Below are 13,416 nucleotides of genomic sequence, written 5' to 3'. Positions count from 1 at the left end.
GGGGCGGCTGGGCCCGTGAGCCATGGCTGCTGAGCCTGCACGTCCGGAGCCTGTGCTCCGCAACGGGAGAGGCCACAGCAGTGAGAGGCCCGCGTACCGCAAAAAAAAAAAAAGTTACTTTTTCTGTTATTCTTGATCTTTTGTCATAAAAGGGCTGCTGACCATTCACTCATACCAAAACTTTCACTCTTTTTCCTTTTACGCTCTATATAAACACAAAACCATCTGTCCCCCAGGCCAGTATCCATGCCATTTTAAATAATCTAAAACCTTACCCCAAAACCAGATACCCGTTCCTAGTAGCAGATGGTTAAAAAACAAAAACAAAAAATTCAATTATATGTACCAAAAGAGCTGAAATGAAGAAAATATATCAGTTTCAAAATGTACATATGTAAGGCATACATTTAAAAATGTTTAAGATTTCAAGTTATTTTTTGTTTTCAATGATTAGATACTAATTAGCTGCTAAGCAAAGCAGTATATTAAAAAAAGTTAGAAAAATTCCATATGATATATATTAGGAGCAAGAGGGTCAAAAGAAATTCCTATGTCCATAAAAGCATTCTCTCTCATTAGAATTTGACAAGTCTTAGAGATTTCCTTTATATTTAGACATTCGTGTTAAAGATAATACTGCATTTAAAGTTCCAAATAACACTCTGAGGCTAACTGGAGGAGGACCAAGATTTAGGCAGTATGCCACAAAATGTTATATTAATATTTTAACGATTCCCATACTCTGGTCTGTGCATCCAAAGTAAAATAAGACGGCTGAATTGGGTCCTGGGTACGTATATGACTAGCAAAAAATAAGAATCCTGATATTTTTTTAGACAAAAAAAATTTTTTTTCTGAAATTATACTTAATTGGCCATTAAAATAGTGCTGAGATTCTGAACCACCATCCACTTTGTTTGAGTTATTGGAATAAGATTTGCCAAAGGCAAAAGTCTTGTTGACATTTGGGCAGAAACACCGAGGAAAGCTCCAAACTGAGACTATGTTATTGTAATGATTGTGTTATCTTAAATCTGTGTATGGCACACATTGGAACATTCTGGCCTGATGTTGCTCAAGCTGTCCCTCTTTCAATAAACAAATGGCTTCAGTTTTCAAAACATTCTTCAAAAGCAATCTTATTTTTTAAATTTTTTAATTGTATAAAGCCTAGTAGACTCAGAGGCCCAGCCTTCGAAAAGCGTGATCTTACCTTTAAATTTTCCTTCTTTATATTTCTTTATTCAATTCGTATCTCCTCATTTATGCCAAAAATTATATTTTTGCCCATACATTATATTCTAAGGTAAAAATATTTCCTTCCTCCTTTTTAAAATAATTATCAACATAGTATCTCATGAGAAACAACCAAAAAAAAAAGAACAACAAAAACCCTGAATCTAAGAGGCTACATGAAAAATAACTACCTCTCATAAACCCTTTCTTCATATGGTTCTTTATTTTCAACCACACCAACATAAGGCGGACATATCCCTGTGCATTACGTTTTTTCACCCTGAAACATTTTGATAAATTGGGGATATGATTTTAAATTTCAGTATCAGAGTAAGAAGGTATGAAATATATACTTACTCACGTTCTATTTAAATGACCAAAGTACTCCCAAACAATAATATTAATATGGGAGGCAAGGACAGTGGCTACCTTAAATGGTCACTTCAGTTAGAAAGTTTTCCACTTTGACAAAGAATATATGAGATCAAACCAAATATTTTACCAGAATTTAAGAGTTTGTACTTCAGCTATTAAGAAACCATTCTCTATATTCACCTACAGAATGTCCTCTTCTCTACCTAAAAACCCAAAAATTCAGTATGGGAGGCAAGAACTCTTATTTTTTAATGAGTCAGAGATCGGCAAAACTTGTCAGCTTTAACTCTTAACCTGCTGACCCTCACTAGGAATGAAGTCTCAGAGACTTTTTTTTTTTTTTTTTTTTTGCGGTACGCGGGCCTCTCACTGCCGTGGCCTCTCCCACTGCGGAGCACAGGCTCCGGACGCGCAGGCTCAGCGGCCGTGGCTCACGGGCCCAGCCGCTCCGCGGCACGTGGGATCTTCCCGGACCGGGGCACGAACCCGCGTCCCCTGCATCGGCAGGCGGGCTCTCAGCCACTGCGCCACCAGGGAAGCCCAGGAACTTTTGTCTTATCCTTAAGGGAAGAGCATGAGGGTCTTTTAGAATGAAGAGGCCCCACTTATGAGATATGATTAGTTAACTGGGAAAGTTATTTATTTTCTTTTCATCTTTCTTAGCAGACAAAAAGATATTTGCTTTCATCATTAAAACCACCGTAACTATTTGGTGATAATATGAAAATTTCCTGGTGGCTCCCCTTCTCTACTATCAAGTCTAACAGCTTGACCAGAAAAGTATCAAACTGGTGCTAATTATTAATTAGAGAGATAATCTGGAATAAAACAGACCTCTCTAATAGCTATTTCCCCCAAAATTTTCACCCCAGTCCTTGGAATACAGCTTTTGTGCATGCTGAAATCATGGTAAAGGACAAATTTCTCTTCCCATTTCATACCAACGAGGTTGGAAAACAAGCCTCGTCCAACAGGCATCATCCCAAATAATCCCCCCACCCGGCAAGTGTGCAGGGCTCTTCCCTTTGTAGAGTTCAGTGTCTCCTCACTAGCAAGAAAGTATAAGCAGAGAGGTCATTAGTTATGACATGTAGACGTTAGCAGATAATGTTGACTCACTTCAGGGACTATTAAACTATAAACAGTGTGCTGAAAGCCATTTATCTGCACTTTAGGATAAACAGCAGAACCTATTCAATTAAACGGATTGCAAAGAATAAGCTGCTAATGCCAAACCGCGTGAAGCTTAATTTTGAAAAGAAAAATCTGTGAATAAAAATCCACCCAGGATTCCAGGGATTCTGGCACATAAAACCCTCGAACACTTTATTTTATAATATAACATATAAACCGTAGAACATATATTTTTAAAAGGCCAACTGATTCAGTTACCAAAGTTATTGCAGACTAGCTCGAGTTCAAAGTAAATTTATTGATACTTGATACCTATTTTCTCTTCAGCGACAGCATTTACAGTAATACGGATGCTGAGCAAATGTATGTTGTCAAGGAAAGCTTTACCTATATCACTATGTAAAAAGTAAAGTTGACTTGGGTCAGTTTTCTTCATCAGCACTATTCCTATTCACAAACAATTTTACTGTTTCGAGAATCTCTAAATGACTCCTTCCAAGAAAAAGAAATACAACCCGAGTGCAACTGTATCATAAATGACTGATATCTATGTTTATTATGTAAATATATATATTCAATTAAACGGATTGCAAAGAATAAGCTGCTAATGCCAAACCGCGTGAAGCTTAATTTTGAAAAGAAAAATCTGTGAATAAAAATCCACCCAGGATTCCAGGGATTCTGGCACATAAAACCCTCGAACACTTTATTTTATAATATAACATATAAACCGTAGAACATATATTTTTAAAAGGCCAACTGATTCAGTTACCAAAGTTATTGCAGACTAGCTCGAGTTCAAAGTAAATTTATTGATACTTGATACCTATTTTCTCTTCAGCGACAGCATTTACAGTAATACGGATGCTGAGCAAATGTATGTTGTCAAGGAAAGCTTTACCTATATCACTATGTAAAAAGTAAAGTTGACTTGGGTCAGTTTTCTTCATCAGCACTATTCCTATTCACAAACAATTTTACTGTTTCGAGAATCTCTAAATGACTCCTTCCAAGAAAAAGAAATACAACCCGAGTGCAACTGTATCATAAATGACTGATATCTATGTTTATTATGTAAATATATATATATATATATACATATTTCCATCTCTAGCATGTTAAAATGCTGCAAGAAAAATACTAATCTATCATGCAACCTCAGAGGTTTTATTCCACAGCTGATTAGAAGGGTATGAGATAAACAAGGCCCTTCCTGCTAGCACCACATACAGGTAAAACGTATCACATTTAGAATTTATTTTTCCTACTTGTCAGAAAATAAATCAAAATCTGCTCTTTTTCACACTTCCAGATGTCAGAAGCTTTTCAAAACAATTTTGATGTCAGAGAAGAGAACACACAGGTGTGTTTTATGTCAACTACTGAAAGCAACTGAAGGTTAGCCTGGAATCCGATCACTCTACTGACACATTCTTGCGAGCATTACGAACGCTCCCTGAAGGAACATTACACTAATGCTGACTAATTTTTAAAAACATCCCAAATCTCATTAGACCTATTCCCTAGCAGTACTGTTCAAAAGCATCTCTGCTAGTAACACCACACTCATTGCCACCTCTTGGCAAACCTTTAATGCTTTCTTCAATATCATCTTTACTGTTCTTCTTCACTGACGGTACAACAGGTTGAACAACAATAAAATATTCGATATCAACATGCCTCAGTTTTTGTCACACCATGAAAACTATGACAACCCACAAAAAAATCAAGTGTTAGGATGTCAGTAACAAATGCTTAAGAGAAACTGGTTCACATTAATGGCCACTTGGTCTTGAGGAAACCAAGCCTAAGACAGAGAGATGGCAGCAGTATTTCAATTCTGAAATTACCGGCTCTGATGCTACAAAACCTATATATATATTTTTTTCAAAACCTATATTAAACACAAACAGCAACTTAAATGTGACATGTTCTTAATTTTTTAAAAATAGTGACTGGAAGGAAATTCTTGCCATTGAATGACAAGGCTCCCAATCAAGATCAGAAAAATGCTGCCCACCAGCAAAATGACCTAATAGTCATAGATTTCTGATGTTTATTAAGACCTAGAAGTAAACACATCAATTCAGACTTTAAAAAATCATTTCAATCATATAAACATTCATCCCAAAGATTTAGTGTTTATATAACCCTTCCTTTGCTCACACACACACACACACACACACACACACACACACACGTCCCACAAGTATGTCCACAACGAGGACCTGCGAGGAACAAATCATTACCGCAAACTCGTCTCTTCTTGCCAAACGTTCTTAGTATTTTCCAAACCTCCAAAAATGTCTCACGACTGAAGAACACCACCCCCCCAGGTAATAATAAAAAACTGAAACTTTGAAAGCATTTTTTCTTTTTCTTTTTCTTTCTCTCAGTCCATCACCCAGCGCCTGAATGCTCGTGTCAGAACACGAGCGGAGGCTCAGAGCAGGATGCCCAGGGCACTCTCACTCCTGCAGCTATATTGGCAGCGGCTCATAAATGTGCTTTTTTGTATTTCACATCTACACAAGTCAAGTTTCTCAGCTTTGCTTTTCTTCTCAGTAGCAGCAAACCCTGAGCTCTTCATTACGAACATTCTACAATGCATGGGGAAAACAAGGGCAGGAGCCCTCCATTCGAGTACATGTGCAGAATAGGACTGTTTTTTTTTTTTTTTAATCTGAGACTCTTTTCTGCCTTCCTTCCTCATTTCTTATCTCCCAACCCCCAATGGCTTCTCCAAAACTTCAATATTCTTGAAGATCCAGATGTCTCCTTTCTTCCCTCCCAATCCCACTGAGAAGACGGGAAACACCAGGTGTGAAATGTCTCTGTTTGCTCCCCTCCACTCAGTACACACCTCCTAACTGGGAGCTTTCATCCTTGCTTACCCTCTCAGGGGAACTAACCCTGTCACTTGTCTGCTGGACCCCATCTCTTCTCACACACCCAGATGCACAGCCGAGACCACAGTTTCTCACAGAGGATGGTTTGCTTTCATACGTTCCTTCCTAGGTTATGAACAAAGAGCGGTTTTCCCAGGTTAGATCAGCCCAGCTGAAGGAGGACTTTAGGACAAAGAGAAAATGAGTGTCCTGGGAAGAAAGGGCAAAGGAGCCCTGAAAGGAAAACTTGAGATGCTTATGCTTCTGCCATTATATCAAAATATAGTAACTTATATACAAAACATGTAACCAAGCACCATTTCTTACAATAGGCCAAGTCACATGTGTAACAGGATAATTAGATTCCACACAGGTGTAGGAATGATGATTTCTAGCCCTAGCCATGCTACCGACTTGGCAATCTCCAGAATGTCCAGAATGCTTTGATTGGAAAACCAGCACAGTGATGATTTACCAAATAAGGCATAGGCAGTAAACACAGGTTCTCAGGATATGTTTTGGAAGGAATACCAATGAATGAATGAGATCACTAGAAAAGACTCAGCCAAACATACCTGTCTAGATTAGAAACTCAGTGTGAAGGAAATGACCCCGAGTCAACACTGTAACATAGCAGTGTCACACGGTGACTGCTTTTCCCATGACCACATTCCCAGTGACAATGGGTGTTTCTAAAGAAGAGAATCTGTGCGGAAAGAAGTGGTGGCTGCCCTGGTAACCCAAATATTCCAAAACACTACAACGTGTTCTAACTACTTCCAACTCTACTCTTACCCAATAGACAATTTGGAAAAAGGACATCTAACACCCCATTGCCTAAGATCATAACTAGTGATGGACAGGAGGGATAAAAATCAACGCAAGCTTGTCTGACTACAAGCGTAGAAAATCATTCATAACTAAGTACACATATCTTTATATCTTAGATATGCATGTATCTATGGATATCCCTGACTTCACCCGCCTAATTTCAGGCAGATTTTTAAGGCTGATGTTGTATTTACATATTTAGGGAATATTACATACATATTAAATTATGTATGCTCATGGGTTTGCATTAATGAGGTTTACTAAAAAAGGAATTTGAATAGACTGAAAGGAGAGACTGTATTATATTAGAGAAAGGGGGAAAAATGACAGGACAAACAGCCAAAAATGAACAGCAGTTGGGAATTTCCAAAATTAAACATACAGAGTAACCTGGAAATAACTTTCATTTCCCTTGAGCTGATTATTTACACAATCTATGTTTAAATAAAGGTTGAATTTTACTCTGATACAACATATTAACTCAACTGATTAAGGTCATGTTTTTAGTTCTATGCAGTAATAGTAAAATGGGAACAAATTATGAAGAAACAAAAAAAGAATAAACAAAATAGTGTGGTGGAACCAAGGCTCAATCCCATCATCCGTAAGGTATCAACGGGCTGTGGGTGAAGAGAGGAAGCACCATCATGTGTACGAGAGAACTATGCCCTCCTCTCTAGAAATGACCCAAAGAGTGTCATCCAGGAATTTTATCAGCCTGCTCTGAGGAGACAGGTTGTCTGATCCTGTCATACGCACTTTCCTGTTCCAAACACTGCCACTCCCTTTTGTCTTTTTATTACAGTATTACATCTCCCCAAACACCCCCTTCTTAAATTACTTCAGCTAAATTTCCAACAAGTACTGAATTCCTAAGGTTTGAAAAATATCAAAATGATGATAAAAATAAAAAATAAAATAAAATCAGCCAGTAGTCACAGAAGGTTAGGTCTATTTATCACAATATTTTTGTCCTCTTTCTCATTTGTTTTTGTGTGCTTTTGCTTTCATCGGCATCTGTTGGGACCGGTAAGTATAGTTCTTGCCAAAGATAATGGAGTTCTTTTAGTCTGGCCAAGCAAAGAAAAATGGGAGGCAAAGAAAGGATGAGAACAATTATGTTAAAAATGCTGCCAAGTTCAAAGCAATTCAGGGGTCACAACAGTATGTTTGTGTGCCCTGAATTACCTTATCAGTAAAAGGAGATGGTAGGAAAATATGTTCTCTAACCGCCCTCCTACTTCAGATACATTACGGTTCTAAATAACTTTCACTTTGCTGATACACATTCTTTTTTTGTATCTATAGCCAAAAAGAGGGTACTGAATACTGCATCAATAAAATGTAAGAATCCCAGTTCTGTTGTTTATTAGTTGTGTGACCTTAGGCCAGTTCTTAATTCTTTTTTATCTGAAACACTTCATAGTAACAATACTTCCATTTCAAGGAGTCTTCACGGAACAAGAGGAAATCATTTATCTATCCGCAATTATGTGTTTATAAATCTCATATAATGTAATCCTGAAAATACTCATTTTATACCTGAGCGGACTAGGGCTGGGAGAGGTTATTTTCCTGAGAGCAAACAAGTGAGCAGCAGGTTAGGGTGGGAGGCAAGCTCTGGTCTCTGCGACTTTTAAAAGCAATGATTCCCTAGTAGGTCTGCGTTCTCCAGACCTCCTAGAGCATGGACTTGAGGATATGTGGAGGGGGACGGGTAAGCTGGGACGAAGTGAGAGAGTGGCAGGGACATATATACACTACCAAATGTAGGGTGGATAGCTAGTGGGAAGCAGCCGCATAGCACAGGAGATCAGCTCGGTGCTTTGTGACCACCTAGAGGGGTGGGACAGGGAGGGTGGGAGGGAGGGAGACGCAAGAGGGAAGAGATATGGGAACATATGTATATGTATAACTGATTCACTTTGCTATAAAGCAGAAACTAACACACCATTGTAAAGCAATTATACTCCAATAAAGATATTTTAAAAATAAATAAATAAATAAATAAAAGCAATGATTCCTCTAGCTAGCAGTTCACAAAGGTTTTGTTCTCAAGATCCTTTTTCACTATTAAAAATTATTAAGGGCACCAAAATTTTAGTTATGTGGATTACAGCTATCAATATTTACTATATTAGGAATTAAAACTGAACAGTTGTTAAATATGTATAATTCATTTACAAATATTAATGAACCCATTTTAGCATGTTTTCAAAAAAAAATAATGAAAGGGCTTCCCTGGTGGCGCAGTGGTTGAGAGTCCGCCTGCCGATGCAGGGGACACGGGTTCGTGCCCCGGTCCGGGAAGATCCCACATGCCGCGCAGCGGCTGGGCCCGTGAGCCATGGCCGCTGAGCCTGCGCGTCCGGAGCCTGTGCTCCGCAACGGGAGAGGCCACAACAGTGAGAGGCCCGCGTAACGCAAAAAAAAAAAAAAAATAATAATGAAAAAAGTGGTACTGTTTTACATTTTTGCAAATCTCGTTAAGGCCTAACTTAATAGAAGAAATTGGGTATCTGCCTCTGAATTAAATCTACTACAATATATTGTGTTTGACATATATGAAAAATATAGGGTCATACATTATGCACTTGGAAAAGGAGCTATATTTTAGTAGATGTTTTTCATAATAGTGGTTATTTGATACTACACAAACCCTGGAGAAGCAGAAGTCTCTTCAAAGTTAGATGCAATGTCGAATGTGAAACCCTATCAATGAAATTTTCATATTCTGATAAATTAAAATCTACTGTCTATCATGTACTTTGAGTGGATTTTTACACAGGCATGAATATGAAACAATGGGTACGGATTGATTATTTGGAGAAAAAAATCTTGGTTCACAGTTATGCAGATCAATCCTGTGGACATGTGGGATCTTCCCGGACCAGGACACGAACCCGTGTCCCCTGCATCGGCACTCTCAACCACTGCACCACCAGGGAAGCCCTAAAATCCTAATTTTTGTTTGAAAGTTTGAATTTGATCATTAGCAATAAATACTGTCAGTTGTTTTCCCTGAAGTGACAGGCTCATTTTGTTCATTTCTGAGAATATGTCTGCAAATACCCATGCCTGAATAACCACAGTTTGTCTGTCAGTCATTCTTTCTAGTAAAAATTGCCTTTCATGAAAAGTCTCACGGTAACCATTAATCTTCAGTATGCTGAAGAATTTCATTCTGTATACTTAACATTTTGTCACACAGAATATTAAAAAGAAATTTACTCAGAGGTTGGAATTTAATAAACTTAATAATTTTTACAGTTTCATTCATGATATTATTAAATGAAGGTAGCTTTTTGTTTGGTGTTGGGTAGGTGGGTGTTTGGTTAGCTGGTTTGGTGTTTGGTCAGTTGGCTCGTTTGACGGTTTGTTTTTTTGCTGTGATGGCAGTGAAGTGGTCAGCTGGTTTGGTGTTTGGTCAGTTGGCTCGTTTGACGGTTTGTTTTTTTGCTGTGATGGCAGTGAAGAATACAAGTACAGTTTGGTCTTGATTGGAGCTCAAGTGCTACCAACAGTTCTAACCACTATTTCTCTTTTGTACCGTAAGTGCAAATGTTAATAATACATCATATGATTATGCTTGTGAATCATATTTCTAGAATTGCCACACTAGATGACCAACTACTGGTCACTAGAGATATAAAATTTATGTATATTTTAAGATAAGCTAAGAAATTTTAACAGTAGTGGAAGAGAAGGGAATGAGTATAAGAGATCATTTTAAAAAGGGAAAATGATTAAAATGTATATATTATTCAACCCTTTTGGGATATAAGGAGAGATTTTCAGTTAGAAACACTAGATTGCTCACAAAAGTATTATGTGCGCCAAATACATATGAAAGCAATTATTAATGTAAATTTATGTTTTAATGCTTTCAATTGGTCTTTAAATGACCCAATTAAAGTACCAAACCTCAATTAAGCAAGCACCACTCACTTAGACGCTGCCAGTTATGAAATGTTGATAAACACTTGAGAAAAGAAGAAATGATTCATTAATATGAAAGTAAAACAGGTACACAAAGTTTACATTCTCAGAAAAGTAATTAAAAAGAGAAAGAATTTGCTAAATATGGTACTAATTAGTCCTGGTTGAGTTTTGTTTGCTTTGCTTTGAATTTTGGTTGTAAACTATCATAGGCAGTATTTTCTGTTTCTTCTGCATGGTTGTGTTTTTTTGTTTTTTCCTCTTTCACATTGAACACTGAAAGGTTGATCATAATGAGACAAGCTTTTCTCTCACTTTAACTATGTTTATGTCTTGATTTGAACATAGTTTGAGTCTCTTGATCTCCAAACACAGGGTAGTTTTTCCTTCATGCTACAGAAAACAGCCAATTCTGAATTAAGAAAAGTCAGATTTTATATCATCCAAGGGTTGTAAACAAGGGATACACTGAGATCTTTTTTCCCACCAAAAATATTACATGGGGAAGCGCAGAGTATCTTTCTCACGTGAGGTCTTAAATGTGCTATTATTTCACACTCAGGTGAAATACGTAGACTATTTAGAGTATAAACTGCATGAGATTAAGAGTTACTTCTCTTTAGTTAACCACGACAAACCTCAGCATCTAGGATAGTGTCTGGCACTTGGCAGACATACATAAATTGTTGATTTGGTATGTGGAACAACTTCCCTATTATGAAGGTTTCAAGGATCATCTAATGTGAGAGAAGGTACAAACAATGTTATCTCACATATATCCATGATTTATGATGTTATTTCAGAAACGGGAGTGTGTGTCTGTGTTCTACTATGATTGCTATTTGGTAAAATCTCCACTTTTTAAAATTGAAAATAAAATGCAAAAATGCAGCTAGATTTTTCTGACACTCCTTCTGTCCCCTATACATATAATTTTCAAACTCAAGAAAGATAGACTTTGACCCCACTTTGACAGAGCCAATTCAATTAAATTATGTTTTAGGTTACTAAGGACTGAAACATTGGAACATGGGTGTAAAAGGAAGGTTCTGAACATTGTCTCTAAGGCCAATGTAACCTGGACAGCATTTACAGAAGGGAGCACAGGGCTAGAGACCATGACCTGCTTGGCTAATTAGCTGTATGCCTTTGGAAAAACCCATTCATTTCTCTAGACTTCCATTTCTCCATTTTGAAAATAAGAATAATCATGTCTACTTGTCTCATGGTTATTGCTAAGACTAAATGAAGTACTATATAAAGAACTTAACATAGACCCTGTGACAGAGATAGGGTTAATGCCCAATAAATGTTAGTCCCCTTCATCTTTCAGAAATCTATGGATTAAAACTTGATTGTAAAGACTGTGAGGTTTGTAACAGACAGAAGGATACATCTTTCACTCCAACTATATAAGTGACCACCAGAATCCAAAACCAATTTAAAGATATAGAGCAGTTAAATGTATTAAAGACCTAAATGTAAGATCGCATACTGTAAAACTCCTAGAGGAAAACATAGGCAAAACACTCTTTGACATAATTCACGGCAATAACTTTTTGAATCCGTTTCCTAAAGGAAATCAAAGCAAAAATAAACAAATGGGACCTAATTAAACTTAAAGCTTCTGCACAGCAAAGGAAACCATTGACAATACGAAAAGACAACTTACCAAATGGGAGAAAATATTTCCAAATGATATGACCGATAATTAAAATCCAACATATGTAAACAACTCATACAACTCAACATCAAAAAAAAATTCAAGTAAAAAATGGGCAGAAGAATTGAATAGACAGTTTTCCAAAGACGAAATGCAGATGGCCAACAGGTGAAAAGATGCTCAGCAGGGAAATGCAAATCAAAACCACAATGAGGTATCACCTCACACCTGTCAGAATGGCTATCAAAAAGAACACAAATAACAAACGTTAGCTAAGATATGGAAAAAAGGGAACCCTTGTACACCATCGGTGGGAAAGTAAATGGGTGCAGTCACTGTGGAAAACAGTATGGAGGTTTCTCAAAAAACTAAAAATAGAAACATCACATGACCCAGCAATTCCACTCCTGGGTATATATCCAAAAAACAAAAACAAAAACACTAATTTGAAAAGATACATTCACCCTAATGTTCACAGCAGCACTATTTACAATTGCCAAGATATGGAAGCAACCTAAGTGTCCATCGATAGATGAATGGATAAAGAAGATGTGCTGTACATACAATGGAATACTACTCAGCCATAAAAAACAAAATTTTGCCATGTGGAGCAACATGGATGGACTTGGAGGGCATTATGCTAAGGGAAATAAGTCACACAGAGAAAGACAAACACTATATGATATCACTTACATGTGGAATCTAAAAATAGAACTAGTGAATATAACAAAAAAGAAGCAGACTCACAGATACAGAGAACAAACCAATGGTTACCAGTGGGGAGGGGAGGGAGGGGCAATACAGGGGTGGGGGAGTGAGAGGTACAAATTACTGGGTATAAGATAGGCTCAAGGAGGTACAACACAGAGAATATAGCCAATATTTTGTAATAACTGTAAATGGAAAGTAACCTTTAAAAATGTGTAAAAAAGAAAAAAATGACAAGGAAAAAGATGTACACACATATCTGTTTTCTATGATTTAACACTGGCATTCCCTACTTACTGGAACTAATTCATATTTCCAGTTTTCAATCAATTTTAATTTGTTTTTACTTTGTTTTTTAAACTGATGTCACTATTTGGAAGAAAACATGTGGAATTTCCATTATCATGGCTCCTGCTAGTGGTGATAAATAAATGTGGCATTGTTCAAAGAAACAAAACTACAGAATATTATGCATCACATGAAGTATACCAATATTACTTACTCATATTTAGAGTTGTTTATTATGTCCTATGAACTTTGCCTTCAGAGCACTCTACATAAGTGTATCTTAAAAATAGCATGCCGGGCTTCCCTGGTGGCGCAGTGGTTGACAGTCCGCCTGCCGATGCAGGGAACACGGGT

At 37.2% G+C, this 13,416-nt stretch overlaps 1 protein-coding gene across 29 annotated transcripts in view; it reads right to left on the bottom strand.

The window, feature by feature from the left end:
- BMPR1B (bone morphogenetic protein receptor type 1B) overlaps window positions 1-13,416 on the bottom strand; it is a 454,241-nt gene that overhangs the window by 95,077 nt on the left and 345,748 nt on the right. The window lies entirely within an intron of this gene.

The sequence above is a fragment of the Physeter macrocephalus genome, chromosome 7 (genome assembly GCF_002837175.3).
Source record: "Physeter macrocephalus isolate SW-GA chromosome 7, ASM283717v5, whole genome shotgun sequence".
Taxonomy (NCBI): domain Eukaryota; kingdom Metazoa; phylum Chordata; class Mammalia; order Artiodactyla; family Physeteridae; genus Physeter; species Physeter macrocephalus.
This window is presented reverse-complemented; position numbering and strand designations above follow the sequence as displayed.